The sequence below is a fragment of the Ovis aries genome, chromosome 24 (assembly GCF_016772045.2).
Source record: "Ovis aries strain OAR_USU_Benz2616 breed Rambouillet chromosome 24, ARS-UI_Ramb_v3.0, whole genome shotgun sequence".
Lineage (NCBI taxonomy): Eukaryota > Metazoa > Chordata > Mammalia > Artiodactyla > Bovidae > Ovis > Ovis aries.
Genome location: NC_056077.1, coordinates 14,779,016 through 14,798,154, shown reverse-complemented (window position 1 = coordinate 14,798,154; position 19,139 = coordinate 14,779,016). Strand labels below are relative to the sequence as shown.

Genomic DNA, 19,139 nt, shown 5'->3' with positions numbered 1-19,139 from the left:
TGGAATTTGTGCCTATAAGAACATAAAGAAAAGAATGGGGCTATATAGGAGTAAATATTTTTATATAATATTAAAGCTAAGTTGGGGCTTCCCTGATGGCTCAGCTGGTGAAGAATCTGCCTGCAATGTGGGAGACATGGGTTCAGTCCCTGGGTTGGGAAGATCCCCTGGAGAAGGGAAAGGTTACCCACTCCAGTATTCTGGCCCGGAGAATTCCATGGACTGTATAGTTCATGGGGTCACAGAGTTGGACACAACTCAGCAACTTTCACTTTACTTCAAAGTTACGTCAGTATTAATTCTAACTATATTATTATACATTAATGTTAATTATAATTCCAAGGACCCACCAAGAAAATAACTGAAAAATATATAGTAAAAGAAAATTAGTACCAATCCTTTTAAACCTTTCAAAAAATAGAAGAGAGGGTGATACTTCCTATTTCATTCTATGAGGCCAGTGTTATCTTGATACCACAGACAGCCAAAGTGATCAAAAGAAAACTATAGCTCACAAGAAAACTAAAACTTCTGCTTTACTGACTACACCAAAGCCTTTGACTGTGTGGATCACAACAAAATATTTTCAGTTTCCACAAACTGTGGAAAATTCTTCAAGGGAGGGAATACCAGACCACCTTACCTGCCTGCTGAGAACTCTGTATGCCGGCCAAGAAGCAACAGTAAACAACTGGGCATGGACTCCTTCCAAATCGGGAAATGAGTACGTCAAGGCTGTATATTGTCACTCTGCTTATTTAACTTATATGCAGAGTACATATAAGTACATATAAGTATACTTACATGAGAAATGCTGGGCTGGATGAAGCACAAACTGGAATCAAGATTGCCAGGAGAAATATCAATAACCTCAGATATGCAGATGACACCACCCTAATGCAAGAAAGCGAAGAACTAAAGAGCCTCTTGATGAAAGTGAAAGAGGAGAGTGAAAAAGTTGGCTTAAAGTTCAACATTCAAAAAAGGAAGATCATGGCATCCGGTCCCATCACTTCATGGCAAATAGATGGGGAAACAATGGAAACAGTGACAGACTTTATTATTTTGGGCTCCAAAATCATTGCAGATAGTGACTGCAGCCATGAAATTTAAAGATGCTTGCTCCTTGGAAGAAAAGCTATGACCAATGTAGACGGCATATTAAAAAGCAGAGACATTACTTTGCCAACAAAGGCCTGTCTAGTCAAAGCTATGGTTTTTCCATTACTCATGTATGGATGTGAGAGTTGGGCTATAAAGAAAGCCGAGCAACGAAGAACTGATGCTTTTGAACTGTGATGTTGAAGAAGACTCTGGAGAGTCCCTTGGACTACAAGGAGATCCAGCCAGTCCATCCTAAAGGAGATCAGTCCTGGGTGTTCGTTGGAAGGACTGATGTTGAAGCTGAAACTCCAATACTCTGGCCACCTGATGCAAAGAGCAGACTCATTCCCTGATGCTGGGAAAGATTGAGAAAAGAGGAGAAGGGGATGACAGAGGGTGAGATGGCTAGATGGCATCACTGACTCAATGGACATGAGTTTGAGCAAGCTCTGGGAGTTGGTGATGGACAGGGAAGCCTGGCACACTGCAGTCCATGCGATTACAAACAGTCGGACACGACTGAGTGACTGAACTGAACTGAACTCACTAGGACAACTGTAATATAAATGAATGGAAAATAACAACATCCTCTTTGACCAGGATGTGAAATCGGAGCACAAACACATCTTGCTGATGGAACGTAAAATAGTGTAGCCTCTATGGAAAACACAGGATTCCCTTGTGGTCCAGTGACTAAGACTCTACACTCTCACTGCCAAGAGCCTGGGTTCAATCCTTGGTTGGGGAACCAGAATCCCATGAGGCATGTCACAAAAAATATTTTTTTAATAAAAAAATTTTTGACAGTTCTTCAAAAAAGTAAACAGAATTACCATGCCTCCATATGTGCCTGAGAATTGAAAACAGGTGTTCAAAACACTAACATGTACACAAATGTTTACAATACCATTATTCATAATACTTCCTTTGTGGCTCAGCCGGTAAAGAATCTGCCCACAATATAGAAGACCCAGATTCAATCCCTGGTTTGGGAGGATCCCTTGGAGAAGGAAACAGCAACCCACTCTAGTGTTCTTGCCTGGAAAATCCCATGGACAGAGGAGCCTGGCACGTTACAATCCATGGGGTCGCAAAGAGTCAGCCACAACTGAAGTGATTTAGCACATATGCACGTGTAAGGGAAAAGAATTCAAAAAATTATATACGTATAAACAGAGTCACTGCTGTAACTTGAAATTAACACAATATTTTAAATCAACTTCACTTCAATTTTTAAAGTCTTGACAATCAGGAGGATTTTTTTGTTTTGTTTTAGTGGAGGGGATAAGAAGTGGGGTGAAAATAAATTAGACAGACAGCTGCTGATTTGACATGTTCTCCAGTTTACTCAAAAAATCTGCCCAAATATGCTCAAGATCCATCTGTCCTCTGAAAAGGACTGAGGGAGATCTTTAATCTAGACAAAACCCTCAGGGACATAATATTTGGACATTTTAAACTACTCCATAAACTGTCATGTATTTCCTATTTGATTGACCACAGAGAACAAGACAATTGGCTTTATTACATATTATTTTTACTCAAGAAGGAAAATTTACACATGTTGTATACGACTGTTCTTATAAATATTCTGAAGAACATCTCTGAATCTCAAACAAATTTAATTTGTCATTCAGACGGAGAAGCAATTAAAAACAAATTATTGATCACAAACACAAAGTTCAGGAAGAGGCCAAATGAAGTACCGGAGCATTCCAGGAAGGGTAAGCAGCAAGACAACCAAAATCCTAACTGAATTTAAACAGGACTCTTGGTTGCAAGTGATTAAAGTTAAAATCACCTTAAACCAAATAGTATTGACTTGTATCTAAAATGTCCAATGGTGGGAGTTCGCTGGAGGTCCAATGGTTAAGACTTCCAGCTTCCACTGCAGGGAGCACGGGTTCCATCCTTGGTCAGGAACTAAGATTCTGCATGCTGCACGGCATGCCAGGGAAAAGAAAGAAAGAAAAGAAAAAAAATGCCCAGTGGAAAATCTGGCTTTAATCGTGGTCCAGAAGCTCGTGGGCTTCCCAGGTGATGTTAGTGGTAAAGAACCCATCTGCAATGCAGGGGACATAAGGGATGCAAGTTCAATCCCTGGGTCGGGAAGATCCCCTGGAGAAGGAAATGGCAATCCACTCCAGTATTCTTGTCTGGAGAATTCCATAGACAGAGGAGCCTGGTTGGCTACAGTCTATGGAGTCGCAAAGACTTCAACAGGACTGAAGCGACTTAACAGGCACACATCACTTGGTACTGCTTTTCTGTTTGTTCGTGTTGAAAATTAATAAAGGAAACCTCAACTAAAATTAGAGGAGGTAATGACCTGCAAAGAAAACTCTCACATATTACCACTCACCATTATTTGCATACAATGACCTTCATTTACATGCTGCTGCTGCTAAGTCCCTTCAGTCGTGTCCGACTCTGTGCGACCCCATAGACGGCAGCCCATCAGGCTCCTCCATCTCTGGGATTCTCCAGGCAAGAACACTGGAGTGGGTTGCCGTGGCTCAGATGGTAAAGCCCCTGCCTGCAATGCAGGAGACCCGGTTCAATCCCCAGGTCGGGAAGATCCCCTGGAGAAGGAAATGGCAACCCATTCCAGTACTCTAGCCTAGAAAATTCCATGGATGGAGGAGCCTGGTGGGCTACAGTCCATGGGGTCGCAGAGTCGGACACGACTAAGCGACTTCACTCACTCACTTCATTTACTCTCCAATGCATGCATGCATGCTAAGTTGCTTCACTCGTGTCCGACTCCGTGCGACCACATGGACAGCAGCCCACCAGGCTCCCCTGTCCACGGGATTCTCCAGGCAAGAATACTGGAGTGGGTTGCCATTTCCTACATTCACTGACCTTCATTTCCCTGCCCCGTAGGAAAAGGGTACATCCTTGCACTCCCAGATAGGAAATGCAAGTACTTTACTAGCCCAAGGGAAGCCTGTCTCCTTGCTCCTCGAAAAGTCCAGCCAATGGGAAACATCACAGCTCAGCCAATGAGAAGTCGTTGCCACCTACTTCCCTCCAATGAACTTTCATTTAGAACAGCATCTCCTACCCCCCACCCCCAAACAACTTTCCCCTATAAAAGCAGGCTTGCTTCCTTTGTTCTTTGGACACGCCTGTGGTTTGACATAGATTGCAAGTCTTGAAGTTCAGTTCAGTTCAGTCTCTCAGTCGTGTCCGACTCTTTGCGACCCCTTAAACTGCAGCATGCCAGGCCTCCCTGTCCATCACCAACTGCCGGAGTTTACCCAAACCCTTGTCCATTGAGTCAGTGATGCCATCCAACCATCTCATCCTCTGTCGTCCCCTTCTCCTCCCGCCCTCAATCTTTCCCAGAATCAGGGTCTTTTCAAATGAGTCAGCTCTTTCCATCAGGTGGCCAAAGTATTGGAGTTTCAGCTTCAACATCAGTCCTTCCAACAAACACCCTGGACTGATTTCCTTTAGGATGGGACTGGTTGGATCTCCTTGTAGTCCAAGGGACTCTCCAGAATCTTCTTCAACACCACAGTTCAAAAGTATCGATTCTTTGGGGCTCAGCTTTCTTTAAAGTTCAACTCTCACATCCATACATGACCACAGGAAAAACCATAGCCTTGACTGGACAGACCTTTGTTAGCAAAGTAATGTCTCTGCTTTTTAATATGCTATCTAGGTTGGTCATACATTTCCTTCCAAGGAGTAAAGCGCCTTTTAATTTCATGGCTGCAGTCACCATCTGCAGTGATTTTGGAGCCCCCAAAATAAAGTCAGCCACTATTTACAGTTTCCCCATCTATTTGCCATGAAGTGATGGGACCAGATGCCATGATCTTCGTTTTCTGAATGTTGAGCTTTAAGCCAACTTTTTCACTCTCCCCTTTCACTTTCATCAAGAGGCTCTTTGGTTCCTCTTCACTTTCTGCCATAAGGGTGGTATCATCTGCATATCTGAGGTTATTAATATTTCTCCCTGAAATCTTGATTCCAGCTTGTGCTTCCTCCAGCCCAGCATTTCTCATGATGTACTCTGCATATAAGTTAAAGAAGCAGGGTGACAATATACAGCCTTGACGCACTCCTTTTCCTATTTGGAACCAGTCTGTTGTTCCATGTCCAGTTCTAACTGTTGCTTCCTGACCTGCATATAGGTTTTTCAAGAGGCAGGTCAGGTGGTCTGGTATGCCCATCTCTTTCAGAATTTTCCACAGTTTGTTGTAATCCACACAGTCAAAGGCTTTGGCATAGTCAATAAAGCAGAAATAGATGTTTTTCTGGAGCTCTCCTGCTTTTTCCATGATCCAGTGGATGTTGGCAATTTGATCTCTGGTTCCTCTGCCTTTTCTAAAATCATCTTGAACATCTGGAAGTTCACGGTTCAAGTTCAGTTTTTTGCTTTTCCCAAATAAACCCATTTTGCTGATAAAACTGGTTGATTTTAGGTTATCAGTGTCATTCTCAATCAGGCTCTTCTCACTCAGAGTCAAAGATGACACCGGCACTTCCAGCTATATCCTACCCAGCAACCCCAAAAACAGAGTGTATCCCTTGTCCAGTCACCCCAGGAATGCTTTGGACTTGAGTCTCATTGGCCCTGCCTGGGTCACATGTCCATTCCTGAGCCATTCACTGAGGCAGGTGGGGGTGTGTGGAATGTCCTCATTGGCCAGAACTGGGTTTTGAGTCCACCATTCCAGTCCTACTGAAAGAGGTGGGTTGGGGAGTAAACTGTACCCTGTTGGTACTTCAGGATGCTGTCTCTTCTGGAAGAATAGACAAGGGAAGCTGAGCAGAAACAGCATCACTTAAAGCACAGGACAAACAAAGTCCTGTATGGTCAGCCCCTTCAGATTCACTCGTGTCTCTCTTCTCTCTGCCTCTGGTACTTGGATCTGCTTTCTCTTCCTCAAATGTGCTCAGTGCTCCACCTCAGGGCCTTTCTAAGTGCCATCCCATGTTCCTGGAATGCTCTTCCACCACTGTGCCTCGTTAACACCTACTTACCTTTCAGCTTTCAGTTCAAACGTCACACTTCCTCAGGGAAGCTGTGGCAGTTATTGTCCAAATATGGCCACAGTTAACGTCTTCCACGGCACACGCTCTTCTCACAACGTGTCCTTGACAATCCGCTCATTGAAAAGTGTGATCTGTGTTCCTTTCCCCTGAATCCAGGTGAGCTTGAGACTTGCAGTGAAAAGGACCAAAGAGGAATGCGGGTTGTTGTTGTTGTTTTACCATTTCCTGAGAACAATAACTTCCAATTAGGACCACTGGGGGACAGTTTACTCCCCGACCTGCCCCTTTCAGTAGGGTGGCAGGGGTGGACTCAAGACCCCGTTCTGCCCACACACCCCCACCTGCCTCAGTGAATGGACGTGTGACCCAGGCAGGGCCAATGAGACTCAAGTCCAGCAACAAAAAGGGAACAGTGACTAGGCCAGAGAATAAGCACAGATGCGCCTGAAAGAGCAAATCACCCCTAGTTTTACTTTAAAATAATTTTTATTCATTTACGTTCAGCTGGGCTGGCTCTTCGTTGCCGCGTGGGCCTTTCTCTAGTTTGCAGTGTGCAGGGGCTAATCTTTGTTGGGGTGTGTGGGCTTCTCATTGTGGTAGTTTCTCTTGTTGCAGAGCACAGGCTCCAGGCACATGGGCTCAGTAGTTGCGGTGCACAGGCTTAGTTGCTCCATGGCACGTGGGAGCTTACTGGACCAGGGATTGAACCCATGTGTCTGCATTGGCAGGCAGATTCTTTACCACTGATCCACCGGGGAAGCCTCCCTAGTTTTACTCTAATATTTTGGCTACCTGATGCAAAGAACTGACTCATTGGAAAAGACCCTGATGCTGGGAAAGATTGAAGGCAGGAGGAGAAGGGGACAACAGAGGATGAGATAGTTGGATGGCCTCACCGACTCGATGGACATGAGTTTGAGTAAACTCTGGGAGTTGGATGGACAGGGAGGCCTGGCGTGCTGCAGTCCATGGGGTCGCAAAGACTGAGCGACTGAACTGAGCTGAACTGAATCTGCAGTCTGTAACTAGGTTTGCTTTTCCCCAAACTAACCTGACACTATGTAAATTACATCCTGCACCTATAGCCCCCTAACTCTGCATGAGTTATTAATACATCCTGCGCCTGTTGCCCTTTAACTCTACGATAATTACGTCCTGTACCTGGTGCTTACCTTCTCCGAGCTCCCTTTGCACACCACTCCTTGTGGCTTTTTGGATTTCAGACATGAATGCTGCAGTACAATAAACCAGAGACCAAAGTAAATAATAACCAGGCTATGGGACTGCCATATCCAGTTACCATGTCACCTGACATCAACTATGACTGTTTGGAAACAATTCAAAACGAAGAACGCAAGGTCTTCCCTGCTTGGCTCCTTGTTACATACCCCAGACTCTGAGCCCATCTACACGACCCCCTCAGATGCCCATGCACTGTAGCACAGTTCTTGAGGCACTAGTCTGCACTGTTCTCTCCTTGGCCAGCTGGGGATCAAAGCCATCTTCCTATTTCCTCCAAACTCTGTCTCCGAATGCTTTTATTTGGCTTTGGTGGGGAGGGAAAGCCAAGATTTTGATGGTGACAAGACAAGTATCAAAGGGACACTATGCGACATTCAAATTTAGTCACAAAACATGAAAAGTCTGCCTGATTCTCTTGGGACATTCACTCTTAGAACCCAGTTGTCATGTCATAAGGAAGCAAAAGGGCCCTGACAGAGAGAGGCTAGGATCAGCCCAAATCCCTCACTAAACTCCCAGCTGTCAGCCAGCACCAACGAGCAGGCCAGGTGAGTCAGCCATCTTTAAGAGAATCCTCCAGAACTTTGACAGCATCAACGGACAGAAGCCAGACACCAAAGGCCACGTTTTGGATTCTTCCACTTATATGAAATGTCCAGTTATGAATATCTACAGAAACAGTGATGAGAAATTGTCATATATTGAGATATACAGAGGTCATTCTGGTTTATACATGTTAACTTGAAGTTTCTTTTTTTTTAATTTTTATTGCAGTATAGTTGATTTACAATCTTGTGTTAGTTTCAGGTGTATAGCGAAGAATCAGTTATGCATATATCCCCCCTTTTTGAGAGTCTTTTCCTATATAGGTTATTGAGTACACTTCTCTGTCCTGTACAGTAGATCCTTACCTGTTATCTATTTTATATACAGTAGTGTGCATATGTCATTCCCCGATTTATGAGTTAACTTGAATTTTACGTTAACATTTTAGTGTGCTTGTGGCCTATCAAACATACCTTGTGCATCTGCTTTAATTACTAGAGAAAAGGACATGTTGACCAAAGCTAAAGAATGTTCACGGTATGGAGAAGGAAATGGCAACCCACTCCAGTATTCTTGCCTGGGAAATCACATGGACAGAGGAGCCTGGCAGGCTACAGCCCATGGGGTTGCAACAGAGTCAGACGTGATTTAGCGACTAAACAACAACAACATGGATTTGTCAGTTTCTGTTATGTGAGTACTGTAAGAAGCTAAATAATTAAAAGCATTATTTGTGATTTAAAAAAAAAAGAACGTCTATGTTAAAAATAAAGATTAAATTCCTCTCTTCTTGGGATGCCAATGCTTATCCTCCTTTGATGATAAGACTGCCTTCCCAGGTGCCAAGGTCATGCTGACTCACTGTATAGTGCTGACATATGTGTTTCTTTTTCCCTTGAAATGTATCCCTGACTTGTTTAACGTCTTTGTTCTGACATGATACAAAACTGTCCTGGAAACCATGCTGCTCTGGAGCAGTTTCTCAGAGTTGTCTGGGAATCAGGCTTCCAGACTGGTCCTCAGTTTGGCTCAAATAAAACTCTTTTCTCTTCTTATTTTTGTTGTTGTTCAGTTGCCCAGCTGTGTGCAACTCTTTGCGACACCATGAACTGCAGCACTGCACACCTCCCTGTCCCTCACCATCTCCTGAAGTTTGTCCCAGTTCATGTCTATTCTTATTATACATTGTTCATTGATTATTTTCACTGATGACACAAAGTAGAGTAGTGATTGCCTGGGGCTGGGGAGAGGGAAGCATTGGGAAGTGACTGCCAAAGAGTACAGGATTTCTTTTCAGGGAAATGAGAATGTCCTGGAATTAGGTAGTGATGATGGCTGTACAACCTTATGAATATACCAAAAAACCTCTCAGCTGTACAGTTTGAAATGGTGGATTGTTTAGTAGGTAGTTTATATCCTTAGGGGAAAAAAAAAAACTGTACTCTCCCATCCCAGTCAAGCTGTCCCAGATGATGCCCATGTGGAGCCCAGACTTGGTGGCCACGTTGAATTCTGCCCAAATTGGAGCTTTGTGGGCAAAATAAATGACTGCAGTTATTTTAAGTCACTAGGTTTTAGGATAGAGTGTTCCAGAATGTCTGAGACAGAAGCACTCCCTACCTCCCCAGTCCAGGGCGTGGCCCCTGTTGTCTCTGTTCCATTTTGTTGTTGCTGCTGTTGTTATAGTACCTATTCAGTTTGTAATTAAATATTTGATTAATTGCTGTCTTCCTCATTGGCCAGTGTGCCCTGGCGCTGTGTTTAGCAAGGACCAGTTCCCAGAAGCATGTGCACTCATGGTATTTGAGAACCATGTGGCAGATATCAAGCTGGGTAGAAAGCAGGTAGGCTTGGCTTTATGGGACCCAGGTGGGCAGGAGGAGAGTGGTCACCTGAGGCCCCTCTCCCACCTGGATGCTGATGTTGTACTGATATGTCTCTCTGTTGGTAGCCCTGATAAAAGGACACTTATCAGGCAACATCAGATATTCATCAGAAAAACATCTCAGAAAAATGCACTCCAGAAGCCAAGCATTTCTATTCCAACGGACCCATTATCCTGCTTGAGAGAAGAAGGATCTCTGGAAAGATGAGTGCAGTAAGTGGGAGCCAACCAAGATACAGCAAGAGTCGGGAAAACTAGAGCAAGATGAAAGCATGGCAAACAGGATTGGTGCTTTGAGATACATGGAATGTGCAGCGAAGAGCAAAGATGGAGGGAGGAAGGTTCTTGAAATGGGCGTGAGAACAGCTCTGCAAGCCAGAGAAAAGAGGACAAAATCTGGGCATTCCCTGGCAGTCCAGTGGTTGACAATCTGTGCTTCCAATGCAAGGGGCACCAATTCAATTTCTGGTAGGGAAACTGGATTCTACATGCTGTGGGTATTTTCAAAAACAAAAAAAGAAAGAAAACATCTGGGTGCTTTGTCTTGGGAAACTGCTGCAGAGCGCAGTCCTCATGCAGTAAAATTTTTAGTGCTGTTTATTGATCTTAGTGGATGATTACTGGCCTTTTTCATTTACCTATAAAATTAATGTAAGATTACATATCAGAAGTCATCTTGCTATCAGTGTTTAGAAGTCAACCATGCTTATCCAAACCACCTGGCCTGCCAGGGTCCCTCCACTCTCCCATCTGACACCAATCCCATAGACTATAGTCCACCAGGCTCCTCTGTCCATGGGATTCTCTAGGCAAGAACACTGGAGTGGGCTGCCATTTCCTTCTCTACCCATCTGACACACCAGGCACTGATTCAAGTTATAACTATGAGTTCAGTTCAGTTCAGTCACCCAGTCGTGTTTGACCTTTTGCAACACCACACTGCAGCACGCCAGGCTTCCCGGTCCATCACCAACTCCTGGAGCTTGCTCAAACTCATGTCCATCGGGTCGGCGATGCCATCCAACCATCTCATCCTCTGTCATCCCCTTCTCCTCCTGCCTTCAATCCTTCCCAGCGTAAGGGCCTTTTTCAGTGAGTCAGTTCTTTGCATCAGGTGGCCAAAGGATTGAAGTTTCAGCTTCAATGTCAGTTTTTCCAATGAATATTCAGAACTGACTTCCTTTAGGATGGACTGGTTTGATCTCCTTGCAGTCCAAGGGACTCTCAAGAGTCTTCTCCAATACCACAGTTTAAAGCATCAATTCTTCAGTACTCAGCTTTCTTTATAGTCCAACTCTCACATCCATACATGACTACTGGAAAAATATATGTAATATATATATATAACTACTATATATAATAAATATAAGTGTATATAACTATAAAATAGTTACAACTACTTTATAACTAACATGTCCTGCTTGTCATCTGTCAGCTGTAAGGTATTCTGAGTCACTATTTCAGAGGTTTACTCCTTTATAGATTTCACTGGCCTAACTCTGAGGTGGGAATCCTGTTTTTTGAAGATGTATTCAGCCAGAAAGGCCCAAGTCCATGCAGTTGTGGAAAGTTACAACTCTACGGTTTCATGTTAGTTACAGTTACTGTGTAATTAGTGCCACTGAATGTAGGTTACTCCAAATAAATAAAACTACCCAAAACTAGATGTAGGGGTTTCCCCCCACCCCCTGGTATAATTGGTACTAATATTTGTCATCCTTGTTGAATGTGTCTTTGTTTGTTTGTGTTTGTTTGTAAGAAAGTATATTTGAAAATAAAATCAGTTCCTCTAGTAAAAGATGGCCATATCACCTACATTTCTTCCCACACATCCCAGTATCTCCTCCCCAGGGCCAGGCTAAGAGAACTGGAATTTGGTTTCATACCTGAGGCACTTCAGCATCTCTGAAGGTGGCATAACCTGTCTCACATGGGTGGTGGGGGCTTGTTCTGGTCACAATGCTCCTTCTCACTCTTCCCAGGTTTCCTCCCAGAGGAGCCTCCAGTTCTCTGGGGGGTCACCCAGCATCTCTCGCCTCTCCAGCTGATTAAACATTTTTTCTGTATTAGTTGATTTTTTTCCAATTACTAAAGAATAAAGACAGTTTTCTAAAAAACTGTGCTGAGTGCTTATCTTGCATTAGCTAATTTGTAGCCAACATCCCAGGAAGGGGGCATATTATTTGTTTCCTTTTTAAGGATGAGAAAATTAAGGTCAGAGAAGTAGAGCAATTTGCCCAAAGCCATGTAACTATCCGGCATTTACACCCAGGTCTGCATTTTAACAGAGACTATGTAGATAACCAGAACCCTGCAGTGCTGTCCTAGGTGGAAAATCAGAGTTGCAAGGGTACCAGGGATGCGTTTGTAAGAGTGTTGTCAAAAGCCAATACAGCGGGGTGATGGAGAGAGATGTCCCCTTGCCTGGCTGAGCTTTTGCTTTGCTTTCTCAGATTCTCTTTGGGAATGAACTTCATGGGTCTTGTGAAACCTCTATCTTTTGCACTCTTCTTGCATCCACCATGAAGCCGTAAAAGGCTTATTGGGTTGAGTTGCTATTAAGAAAAGCTTACTCACCAGACAATGAATCTTTTGAATAGCAAAAACCTCTAAATGGAAAATTTTTCTCCTCTTAAAACAATGGTCTCATTGGTACCTATGGCGGGGCGGGGGGCGGGGCAGGGGAATAAAAAATGGATACAAAGAAATATAATGGCCAGCCTTTGGGACTCTCTTAATAAGGTGAAAGAACAGAAATTAAATTTAGGACAAATTAAAAACCAAACCTGACCTAAATCCCCTACCCCTCCTCTTACACACTTCTTATCCCCAACAGCCTGTCCCTGATCCTCTAGAAGAACTTTTGGATCTATGGACCCCTGGTCGAAATCCACTTCCAGTTCACAAAGGAAACAGATGACCAGCACTTTTCCCAGGCCTTCCTGCAAATGACCAGGAAATAGCTCAGCTGAAGGCTGACAGTCGAGATTAGATAGATACGATATTAGAGGCTGTCTCCTCTAAAGTGAATTGGCCTGAGGTTGATTGTACACTCAGAAACAAGGAAAACCATTAATAATAATTACTCTAGACTTCTCATTATAGACAATTACACTCCAAAATGCCTAGGAGAAAACTTGCATTGTCTCTATATCCCTTGAAGATGTAAACCGAACCGTGTCTTCAAAATATAAATACCCAGGTGGTATCTAAAACCATGCTTGAGACTTGCTTGAGAGAGTGAAAATCGCTCAGTTGTGTCGGACTCTTTGCAACCCGATGGACTATAGTCTGTGGAATTCTCCAGGTCAGAATACTGGAGTAGGTAGCCTTTCCCTTCTCCAAGGGACCTTCCCAACCCAGGGATCAAACCCAGGTTGCCTGCATTGCAGGCGGATTCTTTACCATCTGAGCCACCAGCGAAGCCCAAGAATACTGGAGTGGGTAGCCTATCCCTTCTCCAGTGGATCTTCCCAACCCAGAAATCCAACCGGGGTCTCCTGCATTGCAGGCAGATTCTTTACCAACTGAGCTATCAGGGAAGTCAACTGAAGAGAGTGTCTATTTCGTTATTTATGATGTGCTGCCCAGCCTGATGGATCTTAGCTCCTCAACCAGGACTGAATCCAGGTAGTGAAAGTGCTAAGACCTAACCAATGAATTGCCAGGGAATTCCCTACTTTATTTTTGAGGTCTTTTAAAAATAAACTGCTGAAAGGGCTCTCTTGCCCAAATTCTAGATCACAGCCTCCGTAAGATTACAGTTGACCCTTGAACAATGTGGGGATGAGGAGCACCAACTCTCCATGAAAGCGAAAATCCATGTATAACTTTACACTCATTCCTCGGCACCTGCAGTTTCCCATCCATGGATTCAGCCAACCACAGATTGTGTGGGCCTATCCAGGACATGGACCTGTGCATTTCAAACCTGCATTGTTTGAGGGTCAATGTACTTGTCAAAGTCATCTCCTGTGCCAATTCTTTGCAACTCCATGGACAGTAGTGGCCTGCCAAGCTCCTCTCCGAGGTTCTCCAGGCAAGAATACTGGAGTGGGTTGCCATTCTCTTCTCCTGCATCCCAGGCAGATTCTTTATCAAGTGAATCACTAAGGAAGCCTGTACTTGTCAAGAACAAATACAAATCTTAAAAATCTTCTCCACAAATATTAACAGAAAGCTTGAAAGTGTGTAACCTTAATGTGTTTCTTTGTTTTAAAGGGTCTATAAACAACCTGCTTTGGTCATTTCTTAGGTCTTTTCAAACAGTTGCTGATCTGGGAAGGGAGGGAATACAGAAACACAAGAGGAACAGCCAAGAAATATTAGTGCAGCCTTGGGGCAGGGTTCTGGTTCCTCCTCAAGGAATATATGTAACAATATCTGTGAGTTCTGCAGAACTATGGCCCCCACACAGGTGGAGGATGGTAATTCAAGGACAGACACAAGATTCCTAGAGCACTGCCCTGTTACCTCACCAGCAACCAATCAGAAGAAAGTCATACATCCTGCAGCCCTCAACCCCAAACCTATAACACTTCTCCCCTAAACCACTGGGGAATTCAAGGGTTTTGAGCACGAGCCTCACTTGGCTCACTGAACTCCAATGTTTTGGTTTGTTGGCCCTACTGTGCTTCAAGCACACAAACATTGTTGGGCAACACTTGGACTTTGCATCAGACTGAACGGTCAAGTCTTGGTCCAGCTGTCAGATCCAGGCAGGTCACTTTGCCTCCTGAAGCCTTGGTTTCCTCATCTCTTTCAATTAGAATAACAGTAGTACTTACCTCTTGGGATAATGTGAGGATTCAATTATATGATACACAAAAAATGTCTCAACGGTCTAGAAGAGCTGAATATTTGAAAAATAACAGCCACTTCTATTTCTAACACTGTGCCTAGTGCGAAAATATTGCAGATAAAGACAGTAGCTGTTTTACTCCTTTATAAGTCAGAAAAGAATTTGAATCTCCTGGAATTCAGACCCATCCCTTTGACTCAGCAGCTTAGGTTCAGATGCCATAGTCTTTGGGGCTGTGAATGGCTTATGTGCAGGCAAGTCATATTTTCAAAAGTTGCCTTGACTTGTCTGTGTTTCTATAAAGTAGCTGCCTCCAATTTGTAAAATTCCATCTGTGCTCCCCATCTCAGCCCTGTTCTCTAGACAGCCTTTCCTGCATTTCCTAAGAAAAGGCACCCTACCAGGAGGGAGGTAACTAAACCTTGATTTGGGGCACTAAACTCTTCTTTTTTAATATTTACTTTTATTTATTTGACTATGCTGGGTCTTAGTTGCAGCATGCGGTATCTTTGATCTTTGTTGTGGCATGTGGGATTTACTTCCCTGATCAAGGATTGAACCTAGGCCCCTTGTATTGGGAGCTTGACATCTTAGCCACTGGACTACCCAAGAAGTCCTGACCCTTAATCTTTGGAACGCAACCTGCAACTTTGATCCAGCTGAGATCCTCTGATAGGACATGCCCGCAAGAGTTACCTCAAGAATTCCTTAATCCTAAATCCTTTTGGTAAACAAAGCATTGGGTAATTTATCACTCATTCCTCCATAAATGTCCTGTTGGCAGTGGCATGAGAATGTCATTTTACCTGGCAGGTCTATATTACTTCCTCTAAAGGACTGACGCTACTTGCCACTGCCTCATCTCATACCCCCCAAATTCCATTTTAAAATCTCACACATGGCAACGTTCCAATGTGAGGACTATGTATATGACACAGTGAGCAATCAGGACCTCTGATCTCCATAGTTTCCATGTTCTTCAGCAGTCTCTCTGGTGGCTTCCCTGGTGGCTCAGATGGTAAAGCGTCTGTCTGCAATGCAGGAGACCCAGGTTCGATCCCTGGGTTGGGAAGATCCCCTGGAGAAGGAAACGGCAACCCACTCCAGCACTCTGGCCTGGAAAATCCTGTGGACAGAGGAGCCTGGTAGGTTACCATACATGGGGTCGCAAAGAGTTGGACACAACACCGATTTCACTTCACTTCAGTCCCTCTGGAAGAGGCGGCCTGGGCTGCATTCAGTCTCCACCACTCATAGTCATCTCTGGATCAGTTACTTCTCTGAAACTGTTTCATTTGTAAACAGTTCATTCATTCATTCAGCCATTCTACAAACATTATTCTACCAGAGAGGAGCAAGGTAGGCAAGCTTTCTGTCCTGCAAAGCAGTCCAGCGTGGGCACCAGATGTGGAACAAAGAGTCTCAGTCCAGGCTGTGTAGGCGGAACTGCCACAGTGATGGTGCTGGTGGGGGAATTCTGGGGAGTTCTGAGGATGAGTGTCACCTACCGCTCTCCAGGTGCAATGCAGGGAACGCCCTAAACTCTGGAATTGCCAAGTGAGGAGTCATCAGAGAATGTGGGAAGGTAGGGGACCAAGGGCATTCCCATCTCACTGTTCTCTGGGATTTAGTGGCAGTATCTCTGAGAGCCACTTTACTAGGAAGTTGATTAGGGAGGGCACTTGGGATCAATACCTAGGGAGGAAGATGGGGATGGGGAGGAGGAAGTTGGGTTCCTGAAAGTCCTCAACCTACCACTCAGGAAGCTGTGAAGTTGACGGGATTCCACAGAATTGTCCGAAGTTGGGCTGCAGAGTGGAGTTGGTGATGGACAGGGAGGCCTGGCGTGCTGCGATTTATGGGGTCACAAAGAGTTGGATATGACTGAGCGACTGAACTGAACTGGGCTGCAGAGGCTGGACCTTTATACTCCAGCATGAACCAGGCACCAGAAGTGGTGTGCCCTCAAGAAGGGGACATGGACTTCCCTGGTGGTCCAGTGGTTAAGAATCCGCCTGCCAATGCAGGTGACACCGGTTCAATCCCTGGTCCAGGAAGATTCCACATGCCCTGGAGCGACTAAGCCGTGGGCCACAACGAGTGAGCCTGTGCTGTGGAGTCTGTGCTCCATAAGAGAAGCCACTGCGTTGAGAAGCCCGTGCACCGCAACTAGAGAGTAACTCTCGCTCGCTGCAACTAGGGAAAGCCCACGCGCAGCAACTAAGACCCAGAGCAACCAAGAATAAAAAATAAGTAAATAAATAAACAAAAATTAAAAAAAAAAAAGCAAGCGGCATGACCTAAGCCTCCATCTCTGCTTGGAAGCCTTCTTTCTGTATCCCTCCCTTTTCTCAGCCCCTCCCACCCCGCAAAAAATAGATTTCAGAAGAGAAACCTAGTCTAGTGAACATTTAGGAAGAAAAAGAGATTTAAACTGAGATCTGGAGAATGAGTAGAAATCAACTAGAGAGAGAGGAGAGAGAGAAGAAGGAAGTTTTCTGGCCAAGGGAAGGGCATAAGCAAAGGTCCAGTGGTAAGGGGGCAGGGGCAAAGGGGTGGCAGGGAGGAAGCGCCTCTTGTTCACGATAGCTGAAAATAACTGAGCAGGGTTTGGTGGATGGGAGGTCGTTCTGATTCTGCCATCTGCCTGAAAGCTACGTAAACCATCCAAACCTCAGTTTCTACCTGAACAGGATGAAACAGGATGAAAGTGAAAAGTGAAAGTGAAGTTGCTCAGTCACGTCTGACTCTATGCGACCCCATGGACTATAGCCTATCAGGCTCCTCCATCCATGGGATTTTCCAGGCAAGAGTGCTGGAGTGGATTGCCATTTCCTTCTCTAGGGGACCTTCCCGACCCAGGAATCGAACCTGGGTCTCCCACATTGCGGGCAGACGCTTTACCGTCCGAGCCGATGAAACAGGATACCTTTCTTTAAATCATTGGTGGTTTACTACACACTATCTCCTGGATCATGCTCTTAAAATTTTCTATCTCTGCATCTTACTGATAATTACATACATATGTTTAGAGCTCACTCTTTGGAATGATTGCTTGGTATTCCATTTACCTTAATTTACTTAAGCATTGCCCTTACTTTCTTTGGGATTGAAATGAAAACTGACCTTTTCCAGTCCTGTGGCCACTGCTGAGTTTTCCGAATTTGCTGGCATATTGAGTCCAGCACTTTCACAGCATCATCTTTTAGGATTTGAAATAGCTCAACTGGAATTCCATCACCTCCACTAGCTTTGTTCGTAGTGATGCTTCCTAAGGCCCACTTGACTTCACATTCCAGGATGTCTGGCTTTAGGTGAGTGATCACACCATCATGATTATCTGGGTCATGAAGATCTTTTTTGTACAGTTCTTCTGTGTGTTCTTGCCACCTCTCCTTAATATCTTCTGCTTCTGTTAGGTGCATATCATTTCTGTCCTTTATTGTGCCCATCTTTGCATGAAATGTTCTTTTGGTATCTTGAATTTTCTTGAAGAGATCTCTAGTGTTTCCCATTCTATTGTTCTCCTCTATTTCTTTGCATTGATCACTGAGGAAGACTTTCTTATCTCTCCTTGCTATTCTTTGGAACTGTATATTGAAGTGGGTATATCTTTCCTTTTCTCCTTTGCTTTTCGCTTCTCTTCTTTTCACAGCTATTGGTAAGGCCTCCTCAGATAGCCATTTTGCTTCTTTGCATTTCTTTTTCTTGCGGATGGCCTTGATCCCTGTCTCCTGTACAATGTCATGAACTTCCATCCATAGTTCATCAGGCACTCTGTCTATCAGATCTAATCCTTTGAATCTATTTCTCACTTCCACTATATAATCATAAGGGATTTGATTTAAGTTATACCTGACTGGTCTAGTGGTTTTCCCTACTTTCTTCAATTTAAGTCTGAATTGGCAATAAGGAGTTCATGATCTGAGCCAGTCAGCTCCTGGTCTTGTTTTTGCTGACTGTATAGAGCTGCAAAGAATATAATCAATCTGATTTTGGTATTGACCATCTGGTGATGTCCACGTGTAGAATCTTCTCTTGTGTTGTTGGAAGAGGGTGTTTGCTATGACCAGTGTGTTCTCTTGGCAAAACTCTATTAGCCTTTGCCCTGCTTCATTCTGTACTCCAAGGTCAAATTTGGAAAACATAGCAGTGGCCACAGGACTGGAAAGGTCAGTTTTCATTCCAATCCCAAAGAAAGGCAATGCCAAAGAATGCTCATACTACCGCACAATTGCACTCACCTCACATGCTAGTAAAGTAATGCTCAAAATTCTCCAAGCCAGGCTTCAATAGTATGTGAACCGCGAACTTTCAGATGTTCAAGCTGAATTTAGAAAAGGCAGAGGAACCAGAGATTGAATTGCCAACATCCGTTGGATCATGGAAAAAGCAAGAGAGCTCCAGAAAAACATCTATTTCTGCTTTATTGACTATGCCAAAGCCTTAGACTGTGTGGATCACAATAAACTGTGGAAAATTCTGAAAGCGATGGGAATACCAGACCACCTGACCTGTCTCTTGAAAAATTTGTAGGCAGGTCAGGAAGCA

At 44.2% G+C, this 19,139-nt stretch overlaps 1 non-coding gene across 1 annotated transcript; it reads left to right on the top strand.

Annotated features, from left to right (window-relative positions):
- The first annotated feature begins 15,588 nt into the window (after positions 1-15,588).
- TRNAC-GCA (transfer RNA cysteine (anticodon GCA)) lies at positions 15,589-15,660 on the top strand. The gene has a single exon. It is a non-coding gene; the product is annotated as a tRNA-Cys (tRNA).
- Positions 15,661-19,139: the final 3,479 nt, after the last annotated feature.